The sequence below is a fragment of the Melospiza melodia genome, chromosome 9, assembly GCF_035770615.1.
Source record: "Melospiza melodia melodia isolate bMelMel2 chromosome 9, bMelMel2.pri, whole genome shotgun sequence".
Classification (NCBI taxonomy): Eukaryota; Metazoa; Chordata; class Aves; order Passeriformes; family Passerellidae; genus Melospiza; species Melospiza melodia.
In genome coordinates, this window is record NC_086202.1 from 2,723,897 (window position 1) to 2,746,408 (window position 22,512).

The 22,512-nt window shown below is 42.5% G+C and overlaps 1 protein-coding gene across 2 annotated transcripts in view; it reads left to right on the top strand.

Annotated features, from left to right (window-relative positions):
* Positions 1-1,589: 1,589 nt before the first annotated feature.
* C9H10orf90 (chromosome 9 C10orf90 homolog) overlaps positions 1,590-22,512 on the top strand; it is a 100,340-nt gene continuing 79,417 nt past the window's right edge. Inside the window, exon 1 of one of the 2 annotated variants that reach the window (XM_063163005.1) lies at positions 1,590-2,196. The gene's annotated coding sequence lies outside the window, so the exon portion shown is untranslated. The remainder of the gene's footprint in view (positions 2,197-22,512) is intronic. The other variant, XM_063163006.1, reaches the window with a different exon arrangement.

Here is a 22,512-nt window from a genome sequence, read left to right on the forward strand (position 1 = left end):
ATAGAAAAATGCCTGAAATATCCCAAAATCTACCTGACCCAAGCCCTGCAGCTGCCCCAAACCTTGCAGCAGGCTGTGAGTAAAGCCAGAGTAAGCACAGGGCCCTTTTTTTGAACACATCCATTGTGGCAGAACCCGTTCTGCTGGTTCATTGTACTATCACAAATGTTTTTGCTGACTTAACTCCTCGGATGACTCACACAGAGGCAATTGGGCTCCGGGAATAAAACACTGTTGTAGCAGTTTTCCCACATAAAAGGCGAGTGTTTCAGGGCTCCTGCCTCAACAGGGGTTGCTTTTTTAATGTATATAATCCATGATCAGTCCCATCTCTGCTCCAAGCTGGTGAATAACCAGCCAGGATCCTCTCAAGCGGGGGGGTGCAAACCTATACAGGCATCTAAATTTATATGGGAAGGAAATTTGTCTCCTGGGACAGCATTATCTCTGTGTGGTTTCCATGGCTGCTCTATTCCCCCTCATGAAGTCTCCCTCTCTGCCATTTTTATTTTTTTTTTAATGAAGAGTTACTGACATATTCATGTTGTAGCATAAATCTGTTTGACAGGAGTGATTGGCATTGCCCAAGCCATGTGACTGCATTAACTGGGCACATTTAATGGGGAGCATTTGTGAACTGATGAAGAAATGCTATTTATACTCTAATTCCCATGGCTGCTGGAAAAGGGAAGGTGTAAAATTTGCAACAGGAGGATGAGAAGATCCATGCAAAGCGGGTGCTGGCTGTCCTTGGGTTCCACCTGGTGAAGGCTGGGATGGGCAAACACTGACTCACTGCAGGCTGCAGTTCAAGGAGCAGACTTTTAGTTGTTTTTTAAGTTGGTTTTTTTTTTAAACAGACACTTCAAATGATGTGTGGTTGTTTGTTTGTTTGTTTTTTGTCTCATGTGCCTAAAGGAATCTGCCTGGATTTAGCACTGAATTCTTCCCTTCAGCAGCACAGTATTAATCGAGGTTTCAGCTGCCTTTTGTTGCTGTGACCCCTCTTTGCCTGTGCAATCAGAGAATCAGAGAATGGTTTGGGTTGGGACAGACAATGAACCTTAAATCTTGTCCAGCATCACCCCTGCCATGGCAGGGACACCTTTCTCTATCCCAGAGTGCTCCAAATCCCAATGTCCAACCTGGCCGTGGGATCCAGGGGCATCCACAGCTGCTCTGGGCACCCTGTGCCAGCCCAGCACCCTCCCAGGGAAGGATTTCTCCTGACATCCCATCCAAACTGCCTCTCCTTCCATTTGAGACCACTGCACCTTTTCCTACCACAACAGCCCCTGCTAAAAAGTCATCCCTGGTTTGTCCCCACATCTCTCCTACCACAGCAATCCTGTTGGGTTTGTTGCTCTGCAGCTGTTGAAACTGTCACTGTTTGCTTTGGCACCACAGAGCAGACAGACACAGCCTCTTGAAGATGACAAAAGATCATGATAATGTGAATTCTGAAAACAGCTTTGTTATTTTAAATAAATGTACATTCATTCATCCATCGCGTCAAGGAAAAAAAGGTTTGGCAGAGTTCTGCAAAACCCCAGTCCTCTGCTTTTTAGAAAATATTTAAGAATTATTTAAAACCAATATTTGAGGGCTAAGAAACACTTGTTTAGCAATGAAATCCTTGAGTTCAGGGTAACTGGGTGTGGAATGAGGCCGTGCCTTTGACACCCGATCCCCGTGGGATGATGGAGCAGCCCCACAAGCAGGGGCCAAGCCGTGCTCCCCAGCACTTGCAGGGCAGTGTCCTGCTGGGGATGAGCCTTTGCCAAATGCTAAATCTCTCTCCGGAGCTTCAGATCCAGCAGGCTTGAGAACCTGATCCCGTGGATTGAAAGGAATTGCGCGGGGAGGGCAAAGCAGGAGTTGAACAGCAGCTCCAAAGAGCCCTCAGCACCTGAAGGGAGAACAAAGCAGGGTCTGTTCCTGCGCTGAGCTCGCTGACAGCAGCAGGGCTCCCTCCAGCATGGAGGCTTTGGGAAGCTCAGAGTCTCCAGGGGATGCTGGAAATGGGCTCAGCAGAGAGCAGCTCCCATCCTCTCGCACGGGATCCGCCAACGCTCACACGCTGAGGGGCAAGGCTCTGGAATAACTGCAAGAGCAAAGCTGGAAAGCTTCATCTGCACCTGCCAGACCCTGCAGAACAAAGACAAAACAGCCAGCAAATCTAAGGTAAAGACGAGGGTAAATTCAGAATTGCAGTAAAAACGTCCAGATGTTGAAATCAGAATATTTAATTGTGGGGGAAGTTGGTCACTAACTGATGGCTAAGCAATGTGAAATTGAGCTATAAAAAGTTTAAATTGCGTGTTTCTCTTAGCTAATACTCACGCTGAGAGGATAAATGTGAGCTGGTTAGAATTAGGAGAGGGAAATGGATGTACAAGGGCCCAACTTGACTTGTCAAGGACCTTGCTCAAGGAGCAAGATTGCAGCATGAGGCTCTGCACTTTGCCTCTGAGTTATGAAACCAGGATTTCTCTGTTTCTAAAACTTCAGGTTCAATTAATTTTCCTCTCCTTCAAAGTTTGAGAAAGAAAATAAACCATATCAGAAATATAAATGGTGCCAGCATGGGCCTTTTGTTTCACTTCTGCATATCTAATAAACCCCCAGATATATTGTGTGTCTCCAACAAAGCAAGTCCTCCAGTGCTGGGCAGAGATTATTCTCACAAAAGGGAACCTCTCTGTCAAAACAATGGGAATAAGAAAGTTTTCAAGATTAAAATGTCAGGTAGATAAACACATTACTTTGAACCATATTTGTATTCCATGGCTGGTTCAGACACTCCAGCAGTTATCTTCCCCAAAGTAAACATGCGTGAAATCTGATCAGCTCTTCATTGTACACGGAATAAATTATGCAGGGCATTGTAGGAGACTCCTATACGGCTCATTTACACATCTTTTGATAAATGTAATATGCAGATTCCTGCTCCTTTGTGAGGCATTAACCTCGGTGCATATTGATGCTGTTATTCCCAGAGATGACAGGAGCTCAAAGACCTTTCTGTGTCTCTTTGAGAGCTGGCAGGGCCTTGCTCAGGGATGTACAAACGACCTTTCTTTAGAATACAGCCAGTCATAAATTTCCTTCTCACTGTCAGAGGATTGAAGGTTTCAAGTGGTTTTGATAAAGGTATAAAGTGGTTGGGGTAGAGTTGATTGCACAATTCCGGAGGAAATCGCTCCTAATCCACCAACTGCAGGAATTACTGGAAATTTAAATGACAAAAATTCACATTAAGTGGCCAAACTCTTTGAAGATAAATCACTTGGGGTGCTTATCTCAGTTTAAGACACCCAGCAAGCCTATTTGAAGACAAGAAAGAGCTCCTTAAACGCCTCAGTTTGGGTCTCCACTCAGGCAATGACGATCCCCACGCACATCAAATCCACAATGAGGATGTTGGAAGCTTTTCCCAAGTACCTGTGCAATGGCAGTTTTTGTTAAAACCTTGTCTGATAGGGCTGCAAAGCAATAAAGCCACGTCTTGATACAGAACATTTACAGATAAATGGGATTGAAATTATGTGCACGCCATTTTTTTGTGCAAAAATGTTCTTTTTCCCTTATTTGGCAGCAAAATGAAAAAAGAAAAAGGAATGTTGTACTTTAAAGGTGAGGATTTGTAGAGTTTTCTTTTGAAAGAAGAAAATCTAAAGGAAATCTGAAGGTTTATTTAAAGTCTTCTCCTTACTCAAAGTCAAGGCTATTTATTCTTGCAGCCTTCTTGCTCTTACTCAAAGTCAAAGCTAGGAAAAAAGGAAAAGCAGAATTTTTTGGGCTGTTCTCCCAGCATGTGAGGGCTGGTGGATGTGAGGAGAGCAGGAGTTTGCTGGATTAAACAAGTCCCCTGCTAAATAAAGCAGCTGCAGGGCTGAGAGTGGATGTGTCATTTGCTTGACAGTGCAATGATCATTTCACCTGACAAGGTAAGGAAGGGCTTTGCTACAAAACATCTCCAAGCTGAGACCTCTCCTGATCCCTGCTTTCATCCCAGCCAGGAGGAACTGGGAAGGAATTGAGGAGCTGTGGAGGTGCCTTGGTTGGAAAAGCCAGGTGTCTGCTAAGGAAGGCAGGAGCCTTCCCTGAAATGGAAAATGCAAACCCCCTCCCTCTGAATTGTTATAATTTTGAAATTAAGGGGCTCTCGGGCAAAGATATGGGAATGTGAATAACAGTTCTTTACTAGGGAAGAAAATAAAAATAAAATAAAATAAAACAAAATAAAAATGCAGAAATACAAAACAACACTGCCAGAGTCAGAATATGCCCTGTCCCCCTGTGTGTCAGGGTGGTGGCAGCATATAATGAATGAAATATCCCGATTTCATTCAATGGTGGCTGCAACCCTCCTGCAGTGCCAGCTGTGGCTCTGCTGCAGCAGGGATCCTGCACAAGGGGGGAGTTTTCCTCTGCAGCTCCAGGGCTGCTGCAGATGGGCCTGGGCTCCCTCTGGCCATGCAGGGCAGCAGAAAGCTGCTCCTCTGGCAATGCAGGGGGCAGAGGCTGCTGGGGTGTCCCAAAGCTCAGATTGGATCCAGGCAGGAATGCTTGGCTCCTCCCCTGGGCGGAGCATCTCCCCATGGGATGGTGGGATTGGATCAGCCCTGCAGGGACACTCAGTGGCCATGGACAGAAGATAATTAGTAATTAATGGCCCATGAACAGAAGAGATCTCCTGGAGGGAGGATTGGCTGTGGAAGGGATAAAGAAAACTACCCAGTGAACACAGATAACCTAAGACAGGAGGAAGCACGAGAGTAAATGGCTTTTCCACAAGTCTTTGGAATATTGAAAAGCCAAGCTTTTGCTGATAACTGAGCAGAAATGCCTCAAAAGGAGCTAGAACTTGGTGAAACCTCCAAAGCAGTCAGATAAATTTGCTGTATAGTAAAGGAACCTCTTAAAAGCCACAGTGCCAGGATGTCATTGGCTTAATCTTCATGTGGACATGACAACAGCAATTCCAGCAAGGAGCTTTTCAGCTTAGTCAAAGCTCACTCAGACTTCCAGGACCTTGAAGTCCTTGGTTTTGCTCCAACACAAAACACCTTACAAAATACTTCCCAAAAAAATCCCTCTATGAATTGTGGGACACTCAAAATTCTAATTTTAAGTTTTCAGAGACATAAATATTTTAGCTGATATATTTGGGTCTGCAGGGCTGCAGAGAAGAGAGGAAGTTCCTTGTTTTTCCTCTATTTACAGTGAAGTGTCGGTCAGGAGCAGCAATTCCATTAAAATCACCATCAGGTCAACCAAAAAATTATTGACTCCAAAATCACTGGGTTAAGATAATTATAGGTATGCAGATATTTAATAAATGAAGCCTTATTAATTATTCTCTAGAGTTTGAATGTGTGGGATGCATTTAGTCAAAACACCTACAAGCTCAGGTGCAGCTGCTGGGGCTTGGAGCAGTGTTTCATCATAAAGCAAAAAGAAATTAAAATAAGTAAAATCAAAACAAATCAAGGAAAAAATAAATTAAATTAAATTAAATTAAATTAAATTAAATTAAATTAAATTAAATTAAATTTATTATAAAACTTCAAGAGCAGGAAAGCAAAGGCCAGAGTGCAGCCACTCACTTTTAGGAGCACAATGTCAAGAACAGACCTGCAGTGGTGCTTTGGCAACACCACACCAGTGCCAGCAATCCACGTTATCAGGGGAATTAATTCCTGGTGCCTGCCTTGTTCCAAATGCTTTGGAGACTCTCATTAATGGAAGATGGACTGGGAAGGAAGAAGAGTAAAAAATAATAAAACAATTTCCTGATCCCTTCTATGCCAAAATCTGGATTAATGAGCAAGAACAGCCCCAGGCTTGGTGGAACACTTGATAACTCCACATTTCCAGTTAAATCCACAGCTCATGTGTTTGGTGCTTGTCTCTGAAGGAAAGAATTGCTCACACTCAAAATTACTTGCTGGCTGCTGGCATGGAAAAATATTCTTTGTGTTTCTCTGCTCTGGCCAGGAAGGCTTCTGGATGTTTGTTTTTGGTACCCATATTTTCCTGTTAAATGATATAGGGACAGCTGGCAATCTTTTTATGGATTCATTTACACAATGCTCCTGTGAGATGGGGAAATGTGATTAATCTTCTTTACAGGCAGGGAACTGAAGCAGAGAGAAACCAAGGCTCAGATCTGTGGAGATCTTAAAAAGCCCAGTGACACTCCAAAGTTTGAAAGGAAAAACACCAACCCCACAAAAAACCCAACCTCAGTCAAAATCTTATTAAAAGCATTCAGCATCCCACTTGGTGGCTTCATCAACAGACTGCTCTGGAAGGAGATGAATCTTTACTAAATGATCCAAAACAACCTAAAAAGAGGAAAATGAGAAACACAGAATAGTCTAAACTCAATCACCTTTGCCACCACGAGGGCTGGTGCAGCCCTGCCCATCTGCCAGCAGCACCTCCAGCCCCAGAGCAGACAGAGGAAGGTAATTAATTTTTCACTCCTAATTAACAGCCCTCTAAATGCAGTGCTGCAGCCAATGAGGTTTTCAGGCACTCAGATCAGGGGATATCACTTATTTTTGGAAAGGTACTCACAGACTTCTTCTCTTGTTCTGTCCTGACCTACTTTGGAAGACATCTCTAAAATAGCTTATTTCTCCCACAATAATTGAGTAAGCAGACAAAAAAATAATGCTGTGCTGCCCCTTTTCTACAGTGGTGCAGGCACTGTAAAAATTTGCCTATTAATAGGAAAAATGTAAATTAATCTTTTGTTCCAGAGGGACAAAATTGTCAGTAAAAGCTGAAGAATAGAACATTTTATAGTCGTTCATGCAAAAAGCATCACAGAGTATTTTGTACAAGAAACCAGGAATCACAGGATCACTCCCAGAATGGTTTGGGTTGGAAGGGACCTTAAAGACCATCCAACCCCCTGCCATGGACAGAGAAACAAGTTTTCCTTTCCAAGGAGGAAAATTATAATTTCTCTTTTGGTATAAAAGGTTCTTTCATGTCCAACTTGTGCCAGAGGGAGCAGCTCAGGCTCTTCCTTATGTCTGTCCCTCATTTTGCGAGCAGCTGAGGAGGAACAGAGGATGTTTGCACCACCTCCCTCAGCACATCCTGCCTTCCACATCGTGCTGAAACATTTTATTGCTTCAAAGAGGGTCTTTTGCCTTAGGTATTACAGCCAGAGGAAGCTGGAGGGTTTTTTTTTTCCTTTATTTCAGCTGTCTTATTCCCAGTTTTCAAGCTGCATACTAAAAACCCCCATCAAATATAGAAATGGGAACCTGCACCACTACTGTGGCTAAGCTAATTTGGGAAAATAAATATCCAACTGGAAGTCCAGGTAGGACATACAAATTGCAGCTCAATTCATGGAGATTGGAGTGATGTGTGGTGTAGCTGTTTCCTCACCCACTCTCACCCCACCAGCTGAGAGCTAAAGAAGGAGCTGTGCTGCTTTGCAGGCACTGCTAAATCCTGGAATTAGGATTTTCTGTTGAGTTCTGCCTCCACCTCTGGGTTCCCAGCACAGGAAGGACATGGAGGTGCTGGAGCCAGGCAAGAGGAAACCATCAATGGATCAGAGGGATGGAGCTGCTCTGCTGTGAGGAAAGGCTGGGAGAGCTGGGATTGTTCACCAGGAAAAAAAGAAGCTTTGGGGTGACCTAATTGTGGTCTTCCAGTGACTGAAAGGAGCAAAAAGATTGAAAGAGACTCTTTACAAGGAGCTGGAATGACAGGTGAAGGAGAAGGAGAAGGGAGAAGGAGAAGGAGAAGGAGAAGGAGAAGGAGAAGGAGAAGGAGAAGGAGAAGGAGAAGGAGAAGGAGAAGGAGAAGGAGAAGGAGAAGGAGAAGGAGAAGGAGAAGGAGAAGGAGAAGGAGAAGGAGAAGGCTCCTACTGCCAGAGGGCAGGGATAGATGAGACATTGGGAAGGAATTTTTGGCTGTTAGAGTGTAAGGGCCTGGCACAGCTGTGGCTGCCCCTGGATCCCTGGCAGTGCCCAAGGCCAGGTTGGACACTGGGGCTTGGAACACTCTGGGATTGTGGAATTTGTTCCTGCACGGGGACTGGATGTTCTTTAAGGACTCTTCCAATCCAAACCATTCTGTGCTTCCATGATTATTGATTTTCATAGATAAAAAAAGGGAAGCACTTGAGACACATTCCCAAATCCAGATTAAAATTATCACAAATAGGAAAACCCAAAAATCAGTGTCCAAGCCCTGAATTTGCTGGTTGTGCCAATCTCTCGAGCTGTGGAGCTTTTTGAGCAGCAGCCCATGATGTTTGTCACAATCTGAACCTTCTCCAATTCCCAAACAACTCTTATTTAGAAGGTGGAATTGGGCATTTTCCTCTGACCTTGCTGAACCAATGGAAATCAGGAAAAGCCAGGAGGAGTGGAGTTTTATTCTATTCCTTCAGTCAGCATTTTGTACTATGAACACAATCAATACAGAGCAGGATCTACAGGGGGTTTGGATGAGGCAGCTGTGCAAGGGAAAAAACCCCACTGAAATGTTCAGGAAAGGACAAGTATAGAAATAGAAAAGTGGGATCCACATGGCAAAACCTCACCAATTTCCTCAGGAAAACTCTCACCCTTTTTGCTGCTGAAGGCAGTCCTGGCTATGGGGAGTTACCCAAAGGCTTGGCAGAAGCATCTCACATTATCAAAACTCCAGATTTTAAGATTTTGGGAAAATTCCTAAAGCCATTTTCTCTGCTTCTGATAAAGAGGGCCCTATTGGCATATCTCATCTGATTAATTAGTAGTGTCGTGCTCTGTTAATTAGGCAAAAAATCACACCTCATTGACCTAACACAATGTACATAAAAATCCTCTCATGAAAAATACAGTGAGTTCATGTTTTACAAACTCTTTTTTATCCTCCCTTTTATCATCCTTGATAGAAAATTATACCAGATACAGGCTAAGGAAAATCCAAGTTGCCTTCAGCAAAAATTTTGAGGTGGGCAAATGTATCCATCCCCATATTGAAGATTTGTTAGAGAAATTCTGCAAAGTATTGACTGAGTACTTGGGAAACGTGCAACAGTCAATAAAAAGTGTTTCCCGATGCAGAGTTTTCTGCATGCTGTGCTGAAAGGTCATTGTGACCAGCTCAGCTTTAAATGTGTTTAAATGCTCTGAAACAAAACTGAGAAAACCGTGACTCTGCAAAAAAAGGTTTGTGGGAAAATCGAGGGATGTTTTGGAGTTGTAACTCTTCAGCACCTGGGCGTGATTGGAGAAAATGGAAGCTTTGTTTAAACTCAAAAAATGGAACAAAAGGCCTCTGTAAAGCACAGATCCATGAGCAGGATCCACATCCTGCTGTAAGGGCACCGATTGTTCAGCCTGGAGAGGAGAAGGCTCCAGGGAGAGCTCAGAGGCCTTCCAGGGCCTGAAGGGGCTCCAGGAGAGCTGGAGAGGGAATGGGGACAAGGCCTGGAGGGACAGGACACAGGGAATGCTTTAAGCTGACAATGGGTAGATTCAGATGGGATTTTGGGAAGGAATTGTTCTCTGTGAGGGTGGGGTGGAATTCCCAGAGCAGCTGTGGCTGCCCCTGGATCCCTGGCAGTGCCCAAGGCCAGGCTGGACAGAGCTTGGAGCATCCTGGGACAGTGGAAGATGTCCTTGGGTGGCACTGGATGAACTTTAAATTCCCTTCCAACCCAAACCATTCCCTGATAAATCCACCTGAAAACAGCCATCCGTTGCATTTTAAGAAAAGATAAACAAACCTGGTGCTGCTGCAGCTGATTTGATTTGGCCTGAGCTGGTTTTATCTTCATCCTCAGCTGAGGGGCTGTGCAAGAGCAAAGTCAAGCCAGGTCCTCACAGTGAGGAGCTTTTCACATCAACCTTTCAATGTCTTTGAAGTCAATATTTTTAGGGCATAGAAATTAATGACAATTGTAGCACAACTCAAATAATGCTATATTATCTCTCATGTGGAAAAGAACCCCAATTTCCTTTTAATTAAGACCAATAAAATTCAGGTTAGTTGTAAAAACTCAGGAGTGCCAACATTTTATTCATTATTTTTGACCCAAGAATTTCACCATTTCAAATCAGACAAGGGATGTTATCTTTGCAATAAAAGGCTATCGGGAATCTAAATGAGAAATCAAATGCTTTTTCATGCTGGTTTATTTTAGATTAGAGAAACTTGAACCAGATGTAAACCTGAATTGCTGAGGCATGAGAAGGGACTAACAGCAGAGTGATAAATATCTGAGCCGTGTTGTTCTAGGTGCAGATTTGCATTAACTCAAATAAATTGATCTGTAAGCTTTTCTAAAACTTAATTAATGCTGCAGAACAAAGCTGGAGATCAATTATCAGCTTGATATCTTGGCACAGATAAAGCTGAACTAAATTAACCATCCAAAAATGTATGGTATCAATATCACATTGACATGATTACTGGCACGGGGTAGAAATGGATCCCAGTGCAGACTGAAACACAATCCTTTATTCCCAAATGTGGGAAGTACAGGAGTTCTATCCATAAACTCTAATTTTTCTTTAGCAAAAAGGGCATTTTATACTGAATAAAAAGAGAAAGAAGAGACTAGAGATTCACAGACATTGTGAGTGTTTTTCTAAGTCTACTAAGGAGCAGCTGACTATTTTTTTCTCCAGAACAAGAGAATTTCCTGGTGAACTGGTGGACAGCTATCAAGAAATTGTTAGTTACTGTCAGGAATTAGGTGGCAGGATTGAATTAGTGAGACAGAGATGTAATTTCTGTGTGTCTGGTAACTCTTCAGGTACTTTGGTTTTGCTGCTTTCTTCTGCTCCTTCTCCAGGCTGATTTTGCTCATAGGTTTGCAGTGTAATTAGGTCCTTTTTATTAAAGCCTGTGCAGTGCTGTGCTGTCTGCTTCTTGGAATGAATATAAGGGATGTGTGAAGGAATGCAGATTCCCTAGTTAGGAAGTTCACACACATGGACAAAATATTCAGAATACATCAATTGGAGAAGTTCTTCTGGAGGAAATATTTAAAATTTCTTTAAATTCACTGATACACTGCAATCTATATTTTTTGTAATGCAGACAAGCCTGTAATGTTTTATATTAAAGCATCCCAAATGAGAGTCAAGCTCATTTAGGCTACAAGGCTGCATTCCATTCAAGAAATATAAATTAATTGTTTATCTTATCCATTGGATCTGAATCTCCATAGATCTTCACATGCTCGATCTGAACTTCCTGCTGTGACAACAAAAATAAATTAAAGGTGTTTCCAGTTCAGTCTTGGTGTTAAGGGAGGGATGGATGGATGATGGATGGATGATGGATGGATGGATGGATGGATGGATGGATGGATGGATGGATGGATGGATGGATGGATGGATGATGGATGGATGGATGGATGGATGGATGGATGGATGGATGGATGGATGGATGGATGGAGGATGGATGGAGGATGGATGGATGGATGGATGGATGGATGGATGGATGGATGGATGGATGGATGGACGGATGGATGATGGATGGATGGATGGATGGACGGATGGATGATGGATGGATGGATGGATGGATGGTTGAACAGTTCTGTAATTTCTTTTTTATCTGTGATTTCCTTTTTATCTGTGATTTTCTTTTTTTTTTTCTGTGATTTTTCTTGTAATGCCAAACTGCATCCTGTGGAAGCTAAAAATACACAAGTGTTTGTCTTGTTGCCAGCATCATCTTGTCCATGATCCCTGATCCTCCTAAAAGCATTCCAGGCTTTCCACCAGCATTCCACACAGCGTTATTTCAAGGGAATGGCTCCACTGGAAGGTTTTCCAGTGCTATTTGCCTCATTTAAAAGTGCCCAGTTAATGTTGTAAGAGGCCAGAGGCTGCCACACACTTCAACCTCTGCTTCAGTGAGGCATTAAAAACTTTCCAAGACAGGAACAGAGTATCCCAGAGATGAGTTTAGATCTCTCCAGTCGATTGTATTGATCAAACACTGCTCCATTTTAAACTCTGAGTCAGATAGCCCTAATTTGTTTATAAAAGGGTCTCTTTGAAGGTAGTCTTAATTAAGTAGAAGGAAAACGAGCCTGTCATTGATGAGAGGAGAGCAATATGGGCAGCTAAAGAAATATCCCACCACCAAAACCATCTGCTGGTGGTAAAGCTTCCCAAGAGAATGATTTGGGAATCACTGAATATAAAGGTATTTGTCCTTTGATCAAGGACTCCTGCTCAATTCCCAATGGGATAACAGGCAGCTCCTCATTGGCTGTACCCATGGAATGGCAATGAGGGTGTGCATGCAGTGCACCGGGAAATCCAGCCTCAAAAATGTCATTTATACAAATGTTTGGGGACTGCCTTGCACCAGGAGACCCATTCCCAGCAGGACCTCAGGGAGCTGATGGGATTCATGGAAACCACACAAGTCCTGTGGCTCGTGGGGACTGGATTATAAATGACAAACAGTATCTCCTGCTGAGCTAAGAACTGATCACAAAAATGGGAATAAATTGGATTTCACCTCTCCCGTGCAGCTGCTTTGGGCATGGTGGGCACAGGACCCTGTAGGCTTCATTACACTTTATAATAAAATACTACAGACTCCAAACCTTCCCTCTCTGAAGGTAATTCTGTCACAGAGTATTTAGGAATATTGGCTGATCGTGGCTTGTTGCTTCATTTTGGCAGTTCCTTTGAAGTCATCAATATCCCAGGTTCATTTGGTGGCAGAGCTAGCTCAGGGGAGAGGAGAAGGATGTGTCATGGATTCAATTCCACAGCTAACTGCTTATTGGGACTCTGATCCTCTAACCCTTCATCAAGGGAAACTGCTGGCCTTGGCAAGGCAGGGGGAAAATGCTCCAGGAGGCTTCTTTGAGTTGTTTTCATCCTGTTGCTCATTATTTGAAGATTATATATCAGTAAGTGCAATAATAGGGGGTTGTTTTTATGTCCCTGCAAGAGTCATCAAGGACATCTAGCAGGAAGGAAAGCCTTTCCCATAAAGTGCAGGGAATTGCTTCCCAGCTACAGGACCAGCTTGTGCAGCTTTTATTTCCATTTCTTTTATTAACTATTAATAATGATATATGCTCTTTGAAGTACACTCTGTTTACACATAAAGAGCATAATGGAACAGCAATGATGAGGCAGAAGGTAAATCTGGGTTTCTAAACAAAACATTGTTAAATGATAAAGTAGTACAAAAGCAAAGAAAATGCAAGGGAAAAAATTGGTCACTTGGGATGCTGTTGCTGCCTTTTGGGACTATGTGAAGATTGCTGACTAGATTAGATTAAAACCACCATGGCACACAATTAAATTTTCATGGAAAATATTAATTTTAAATATTGATGACAGTCTTTTCTTTCAAACCACTTTAAAAAAATAACTGTAGCAGCTCAGTGGTATCAGGAAACACAGTGGCACAAGTGAGAGGTAGGTAATTTCCATTCTGTGCCAGCAGAAAGTGTTGGCAAACCCAGCTCTGTTGGGATTTGGGGTGGGATGGCACCAGTGTCACCTCTGTGGGACAGCCTGGTCATACTTTGCCATGAGGTTAATTAAGAGCTAAATAAGAGGCACAGGGTGTGTAAGAACCACAGCCAAAGTGGACTTTTGCATGGGGCCTTCACTTCAAACTGCTGAAGATCTGAGCAATTGTCCAAATGACAGAGGAGGCCACTCTGAAATTGTCCAAATGACAGAGGAGGCTGCTCTGAGCCCCTCTGGAGCCAGGCTGGGACACCTGGGGGTGCTCACCTGGACAGGAGCAGCTCCAGGGAGAGCTCAGAGCCCCTGCAGGGCCTGAAGGGGCTCCAGGAGAGCTGCAGAGGGGCTGGGGACAGGGATGGAGGGACAGGACACAGGGAATGGCTTTAAGCTGACAAGGGGTTGATTTAGAGGGGATTTTGGGAATTAGGAATTGCTCCCTGTGAAGGTGGGGAAGGGATGGGACAGAATTCCCAGATTTGCTGTGGCTGTCCCTGGATCCCTGGCAGGGCCCAAGGTCAGGTTGGACACTGGGGCTGGGAGCACCTGGGACAGTGGGAGGTGTCCCTGCCATGGCAGGAGGTTGGAAGTGAATTATCTTTATGAGCCTTTCCAAGCCAAACAATTCTGCATTTCCTCTGACAGGCAGTGACTTCCCTGATGGCATGGAGAGGTTGTTTTTGCAGACTGCCCTTATTCTACTCTAAACTGATCCCTCCTGCTCTCTGCCTGACATCTCCCTCACGGTGCCCTCACGGAGCCTCCAAGGACCATGGAAAAATACACACAACAGATGAGAGTTATGCAACTCCTTGTTCCAGCCACAATCCCTCCCTGCTGCTGGCCAGGGAGTTTCTGCCTTTGTAAGCCCCTGCTCCCACACCTCCAGCTCTGCTGGGCCTGGTTTGCCAAGTTCTGGTCCTAAAGGTACAGATTAGGGGCAGAGAGGTGATGTGCAGGGAAGGAACAGCAGGTAGCAATAGGTTTTCTGGTTTTGTTCCTTTTTAAGGGTCTCAGGAACCATTATTTATTGGAAACTGAAATAATCAATGAGAAAAGAAGACCACTAAAATTTTTTATTATTTATTATTTATTGCCTCAAACAGTGGGGCTTTTTTAAAGTTTTACCAGAAAGGCAGGAAAAGCAGTGCTCTGTTACCTAGAAGGTAAAATGTAATGGGGAAAAAAACATTTATAGGGTTTGCATATGCAGTTATTGAGGATATAATTTAAAAAGCAAACAGGAAGCAGAAAGGAGTAATGTTAGACAGAAACAAGGAGAAAACAAAGAGCAGAAGTGAGTTAGTCCTTTCAGTGGATGCAAAATGTTGGCACTGAAGCCAATGCTCTGCCATCTCCTCCATCTCATTTGCCTCAGAGAAATCCTCAGGACTGAGCTCCATGAAAGTCACCAGTGCAGGAAAAAGTAAATCCTGTGGGAAAACATGTGGTGGGGACCAGAGCCCACCCTGATGGTCTGGGAGCAGGTGACCACCTTCCTCCTATCCCTACAGCAGCTTGAAAACCCTAAACAGGTTCCATTTAACCTGGAACTATGGAAATTAATATTATCAGAGAAAAAAAGACCACTGAATTTTTTTATTTGAGTTGTTTCATTGCGGGGACAGCTTTGCTTTTCTCCAAAACTCACTGTCAAAGGCAACTAGCACTGCCAGGCACAAGAGCCAAAGGAATGTCACCACAGAATCATGGAATGGTTTGTGTTGGGAGGGACCTTAAAGCTCATCTTGTCCCACCCAGGCTGATAAAAACTCACTGCCAGAACCTGGATCTGCTGCTGAACCTCCAGAAAAGCACTGAGATCAGAGGAAGTCAATTAAAAAAAAAAAAAACTAAACCCAACAAGAATTTCCCTCTTCCCCTGCACTCCCCTGAAACCGTGAGAATAACAGAGAGCAATTAACAGAATATGTTATTTTATTTTGATTGATGGCTGGGCTGATGAAAAACACTGATTTTTTTTTTTTTTTAATTGAGGTTAATGTGCCTCATTCAAATAACTTAAAAATAAATAATCACCCCCTGGTTTTTTCTTACTACATTTTTTGTTAGGATTCCTTGCAGTGGGAGCCAGACCTTGTCTCTGTTGCTATGGAAGTCTTGTCTTAAGCTTTACCAAAGAAAAGAATTTAAAAATGTAAATGGGAGATTGACTCAAAAGATATTCATTGTTGCTACAAAGTGCATTGTAATTTCATTATTTTCTTGCTCTATGTCTTCTTTTTAATATCAGAATAGACTTGTAACGTAAGTTTCAAACTTAGAACAGAATTTTTACATCACAAAATAATTATCTCAGTAATTGTTTGAGATTTTTTTTTAAATTGTAGCCAAGAGAGACTGGTAAGGAGATTTGTGAAGGAGGAAAGAACAGTGAACAACTCACTGGCTTTATCAGCCCAGGGAGTAAAAATATCCTGAGTTTTTAAAAACTTTTTTTAAATTTATGTCCTTTGAAGAGAAAAAAAGGGTTATTTCAAGGAGCTCAGAGTTTCTCTGTTAGGAATGATACTTAAAAAAATTAAACCTAAAGCATGGCCCATTTTGACTCAAACATTCTGGATTGTTGAGAAGGGAGGAATATTATTTCCTATTTGTAGACTAAATTGGAATCTTTGGAGCAAGTACTCTGGAAACTTTGGGTTTTTTTAAACTGCATACATGACTTGATTTCTGTTGTGTTTTTTGGTTGGTCTTTAAAGCAATATTTGTCTCAAATTCATGAGGGAAAAAAAAAAAACCCAAAAAACCAGCACTGAAATTGGCTGTGAAATTGAATTATAAGGATATTGGGGATAAATTAGCAATGAATGTTTCCAGGCAGTGTGATGGTGGATAGTCAGACAGGTGTGGATTGATAGATCTCCAGTTTATTTATTTATTATTATTTATTCAGGGATTGGAAACCCATTTGGAATATTCTCCTGAACTGCCTTGGAACCACAGCAAAACTGTTCAGCCAGGAAAGTACAGAGGGCCTAAAACCAGAGTTATGATATTTGTGCTGGGAATCTAAAGAGTTCTGCAATACAGAGACTACTTGGAGCAATTAAATTTCTGTGTCACTCTTGATTGCATCAGAAAGGTGGGGCAAGCTGAGGAAAATGCAATAGTGGAGTCTCTCTGATAATCAGATTTATGTTCTTAAGCTCCACAGAAACTTCTGAAAATGGATTATAAGCAGCTCGGTCACTGAGATAACATAATGATTCCTTGGGAAAATACCCTGAAACACCCAATAACCCAGAAACAGCTTTAGCCAGCAATGGACAATGGGAGAAAAAGGAAGAAAAATCCATTCTCTGGCTCTGCCATGGCTTTTGAAGCTCCCTAAATTCCAGCTTGGTGCTACTCTTGGAACCTCTTTGGTTTCTTTTGTTTATTTGGACACGACTTCACGCCTGTGACCTTATTTTGTTCAGTCACCAACATAACAAACCAGGTTTTTTATGCATGATTTGCTCATTAGTGGCTGCTTCAAACACCCCATCTCCCAGTACATAATCCAATTTTAACAATAATTGGGAAAATGATGTCGTGTAATTAGCATTCCGAAATCTGGTTTAATCCGTGTGGCTCTGGGTCAGCTGGGGAGAAGCAATTTCAATTAGTGAGGAATTGCCTGGGCTGGGGCAGCAGGGAGGGGCTGTTACACAACCCTCCTGTTGGTTTTGGGGTTTTTTTCTTACTTTTGTTGAGGTTGGGATTGAAGGTATTCAAGACAACAGTTTGTGTTTAGACTTACATCTTTAATATTTTTATTTATGTTATAGTTTTATAGGTAGTAAGTTTTGCAGTTCTTTAGTAATAAGGTACAAAAAATGGTTAATATTCTGTGACAAGTTTTTTTTTTAAGGTTAAACTGTCTAATTAAAAATGATAGTTTATTTTTATTTTTAATTTAATAACTAATTACTTGAAGTCCACAATGCGGACTTTTTTGTTTAATTATAAAATGTTATCTAAACTTATGATGAAGAAGGAAGAAGAAGGTGAAGAAGAAGGAAGAAGAAGGTAAAGAAGTTTCCAACAACCTGCCTTGGCCAGGGTGCTCCAGGATCTTCCAGAAAACACAGCCTTGCCAGGGACTGGCTTGGCAGAGCCTCATCCTTTGATGTATCTCAGATCTGTGAGGATCTGATCCTGCACCTTTGGATGTTGGAGGGATTTTAGCAATTCCCTTGGAGCAGACTGCAGTGCTGGGTTAATTTGGGCTGGCAGGGTCGGGGCTCATTAGGGCTGCTCTGTGTATGGGGAAGTGCAGGGGATGCTCTGGCCACACACCAGGAATGTCACAGGAGCAAAATTCCCCCCGGAGCCTCTTCGCAGCCAGCCTGGGAATGCTCCTCCTCAAAACTTGGCACTGCACGAGGAGATGCTCTGCCCTGAGATCTTCCCCTATCAGGAGAAGCATCTGGCAAAAAAAAAAGGAGTGAAAAAAACTTCCCAACAGACAAATGAGGGCAGACATGACTAAGGTTGGAAATATCCTTATAAACCTGTCCTGTGTGGAGAAATGGAGATCTTTATTGCTATGCAAATGGCTGTTATGTACAAGTCTCACCGGCTGCAGTGGAGATGAATCATTTAAATTGACTTAATCACTACATATTCTCTTAAAGGGTTATCTGAGAATCTCATTAAGTGCCACTGCTAATGGCTGGCATGTTTAGGCCATTGTTTTAAAACTCAACAGTCACCAAGTTTCCTGTCTGACAGAGAAACAAAAACCCAGGAGCTCGACAGCCTGACTTTTTATTTTGGATGCTTCACTTAATAACTCCTCAGAGAAAAAGAGTGACAGCACAGGGATTTGTGGTCTCACTTCAAGGTATTCCACAATCCAGCCTGAGAAAGTCTCAGCATTTTCTTAAGCTATTTAAAACAGAATGAGTTAGGGCTTATAAGTGTCTCCTTTCTGACTTGTTGCTTGTGCACTCTCCAGTCACATCCATGGGGATGCACCTGGAGCTCACACCATGCAGGAGTCCCCCTGGCTCTCATTTTTCCATCCATATTAGATTTAATTGTGCTGGCTAATACAAGGATTTAGGGGATCAGCTCGGGCAATATTTCTTAATGATATAAAGAAGCATAGGAGCACAGAGCTTGAAGCAGAGGATTGAATTCTCAGGCTTAATGAGATACGGGGCACTGGCTTATCTATTCAGGCAGGGATTTTTATTGACAGCAGGAGCATGAATGCAAGCTTTGGAAATAAAGTGAATGCAGCAGCTACCCAGAAGATCACCTTGACTGCAGCTCCTACCGTCAGATGCCCAATCTGCCAGGAAGCTTCTGCATTATCCCCAGCCTCAGTCCAAATTTGAAATCCAAAGGTTTCAGCTCATCCCTCCCATTTTCTTCCTCTGCAGAGCAGCTGGCACACAAACCTGCCTCTGTCCTCTCAATCTTCTTTTCCTTCCCTCAGTGATTTTCCACTTTGGACCCCTACACACCTTCTCCCCTCACTTGTTGCAATTGGTTTTATGCAAAACGGGCTTAATCCTTCCTGAGCCACATCCCTGTGCCAGCACATGGGTGGAGGAATGCAGAGACATCACAGAATTCCTTCCACAGGCTGCTTTGGGTTGGAGAGAACCTTAAAACTCATCTCATTACACACCCTGGGACTCCTTCCATTATCCCAGGTGGCTCCAAACCCTGTCCAACCTGGCTTGGACACTGCCAGGGATCCAGGGCAGCCGCCCTGTGCCAGGGCCTCACCTCCCTCACAGGGAAAAATTCCTGCCCAATATCCCACCTAAACCCACCACAAACTCATTAAATTCTTACTGATCATAAGCAGGGGAGTTTATTTTACAAACCCAGCAGTAATGCAGCATCTGCACCCCAATAATTTTATTTCCTGTGGTACCAGTGGGGCTGGTTTGGGCCTGGCTTAGCCAGAGGGTGGGATGTGGGCATGGATCTGTGCCGGACATGGCACCTAAGGGATGGCACAGTGAAACTGTGGCACCCAGCCCTGGGGTGAAGGTGCAGGGGTTGAATCTCGGGGGTTCTGGGGGTGCTGAGCACCCTCTGCCAAGATCAGTGGGGTCAGGACACAGCCCCAAAGGCACAGAGGGCGACCAGGCCGCTCAGAGCCAGGTTTTTAATTCTGGAGATCACACGGCGCTGACAAACCTATCAAGTAATATTCAAGTACTACCAGTGGCTCTAAAAGCAATGTAAATTCACATGCAAACGAGGTGCAGCCCTCCAGCTCCTGGCAGATTGCCAGGGCAGCCTGTGCTGCTGCCCCATCTTTTATGGGAAAGCCATCAGTCACCCCCAGCACCCAGGGAGCAAAATTTCCCTGCATGAGCTGCATGAAGATGGCACTGCACACTCCTGTCCTAGCCAGGGCTAAGTGATTCTGCTCCCAGTGTCACCTGGATATTTTCTGAAAAACCCTCTGTGCCCAGGATTTTCTCCTGGGAAGCTGAGAAGCCTCAGGGAGGAATGAAAACAATAATTATCTGTTTGCTGCTTTGGAATGTGGTTTGGACATTGCCACCAACAGATGAATGTTTGATGGGTTTGATGAATTGTGTTCAATTAATGACCAATCCCAGTCCAGCTGTGTCAGACTCTCTGAGCAGTCATGAGATTTTATTATTCATTCTTGTTAAGCCTTCTGATGGCTCCTTTCTCTTTCTTTAGTATAGTTTTAGTATAGCATGATATGATATGATATGATATGACATAATATAATATAATATAATATAATATAATATAATATAATATAATATAATATAATATAATATAATATAATATAATATAATATAATATAATATAATATAATATAATATAATATAATATAATATAATATAATATAATATAATATAATATAATATAATCTATCAGAAAATAATACATCAGCCTTCTGAGAACAAGGAGTCAGATTCTCATCTCTCACCTCATCTGGGGACCTCACAAACATCACATCCCAGCACTGGATTGCCTCATTGGTTCCTTTTCCAGCCTCCTGAGCAACTGCAGAAATCAGATTTATAGGATTAAAACAATAGGGTGTTTTGGAACCAAAATTCAGAGTTCTTGTGTATGTGCAAGTGATAATCCCTGGATAAAAAATGGAGTTTAACTGTCCTGTGTACATTCCCTCTTAGCAAATATTGTATTTCTTCCCGTTTCACTGACTACTGGGTACATTTGCTTCTCTGTAAAGAATATCACAGAGAAAAGTAATTCTTGGGGGCAAAATCCCAGGCTTGGTCATCCCTACAAAAACATTTGGGGGAGGAATAACTCTAGAAATTCCTCCTGTTTACAGCTTGATTGCTTCTTGGAGTGAAATGTTAATAATGCAGCAGTGGCCAGAGAGGGTCGATAATGAGGTAATGTGTATTTATGGGCTCTGTGTCCAAATGATCCTCAGTGCATGGTTATTTGAAAATAAATAGTGTATTGATTGAAACAGCTACGGGACAAAATGGGCTTTCAACACGTGGGGAGAGCTGATAATTACTTGGAATATTTTTCCTTGTTGTTAATGCATCAATGAGTCTGGTTTTAGCTCTTTTGTATAGAAAGGCAAATCCACTCACAACAATGTAATAATTTTTATAGGGTTTTTAAAAATATATATATCAGGGTTTTCTGCATCACTTGGAAAATTCTGTGATGAAAATACAATATTCACACCTATTTCCCATCACTGGGATGTTTCCATAGTCTCATTTCAACACAGTCAATGCCACTTTGAAAGAGGTTTTAAATGGCATTTAATGCAGCCATGCTACTAATATTCCATTAAAACCACATAACCTCCTGCCATGGGAAAAATCAACAGAACGAGCTGCAAGTAGTGGAATTTATAGAGTTCAGTACCCAGCTCTTAAAACTCCCCATTTTGGGGGGTGAAGTTTTCGTGGCAATATTTTTGGGAAATAAATGAAAATTATGTGAAAGATGAAAAAAGGGAGGAAAAACCAATGGAAAGAACAAAGCAGGGTTTTCATATTAAGAGATTCCCCTTGGTGATTCTATGGATCCTGACCTCATACTCAGTTTTACTTGTATTCTAAAGCCAACAGATAAAACTCCTACACAGAGAGAAAGAGCTGACATTGCTTATCGGGTAAATATCTGATTAAAAATTTAATTCAGTTCTGAAAAAGCTGGGGTGGGTTGAAAATTTGGAGTTTCAAGCAGGAAGTATAGCAACAACTTATTGCTTGTTTTCTTTCATCCCAAAATTGCACATGAAAAATTAAAGGTTCTTTTTAAAACATTTAATAACTCTTATTCCGAGCTGCAGGCAGTCAAATCGGGCTTTCCCCAAATATCTGGGCTGTTGAGATGTTTGAACCAAATATTTGGTATTGATATTTACCTATGGAATACTCATCCCAAATATTTGGTGTTGACTCTCGCAGAGGGATGTAAATATTGACCTGCAGAGCTGACTGGGGATGAGGAAGATACATTTTTGTTTTGTCTTACAGTCAGCAAGCACCACAATTCCCCACATCTCTGCCCAGCCCTTGGATTCTGCAATGGGAAAAATGCAGATTAAGGAAGTTTGAGATTGTGTTCACTGTCCTCAGGGTGACACACCCAAGATGGAACTCATCCTCCTTCACCTGCCTTTGCTCCTTTAGTCTTTAGATCCTTTTCAATGAGGTCACAGCAAAGAAAACCACATTATTGTCTCCTCTAGGCACTTTTTTCAAGTGCCATTAAAATCTATAGCATTCTGTCCCTTGGCCTCTTCTATAATTCATAAGTATTTTGTAGTTGTGATCTTTTATATTAAGAACTTCCAAACCCCCCTAAACTATCAACTTCAATCCCACTTAATTGCCTGCCTGCAGCATCAGAAAGCAAAAAGGATGAATCATTTATTCATTTATAAACCTTCTCTCCACAGCACATCCAAGCTTTGTAGATTTAAGAACAACTTCCCTAATACCCATAAGTTTAAAAGGAGAATGTTTATAACACAGAGCTATAAGCACTTCCCAGGCAATTGAGGTGTTTT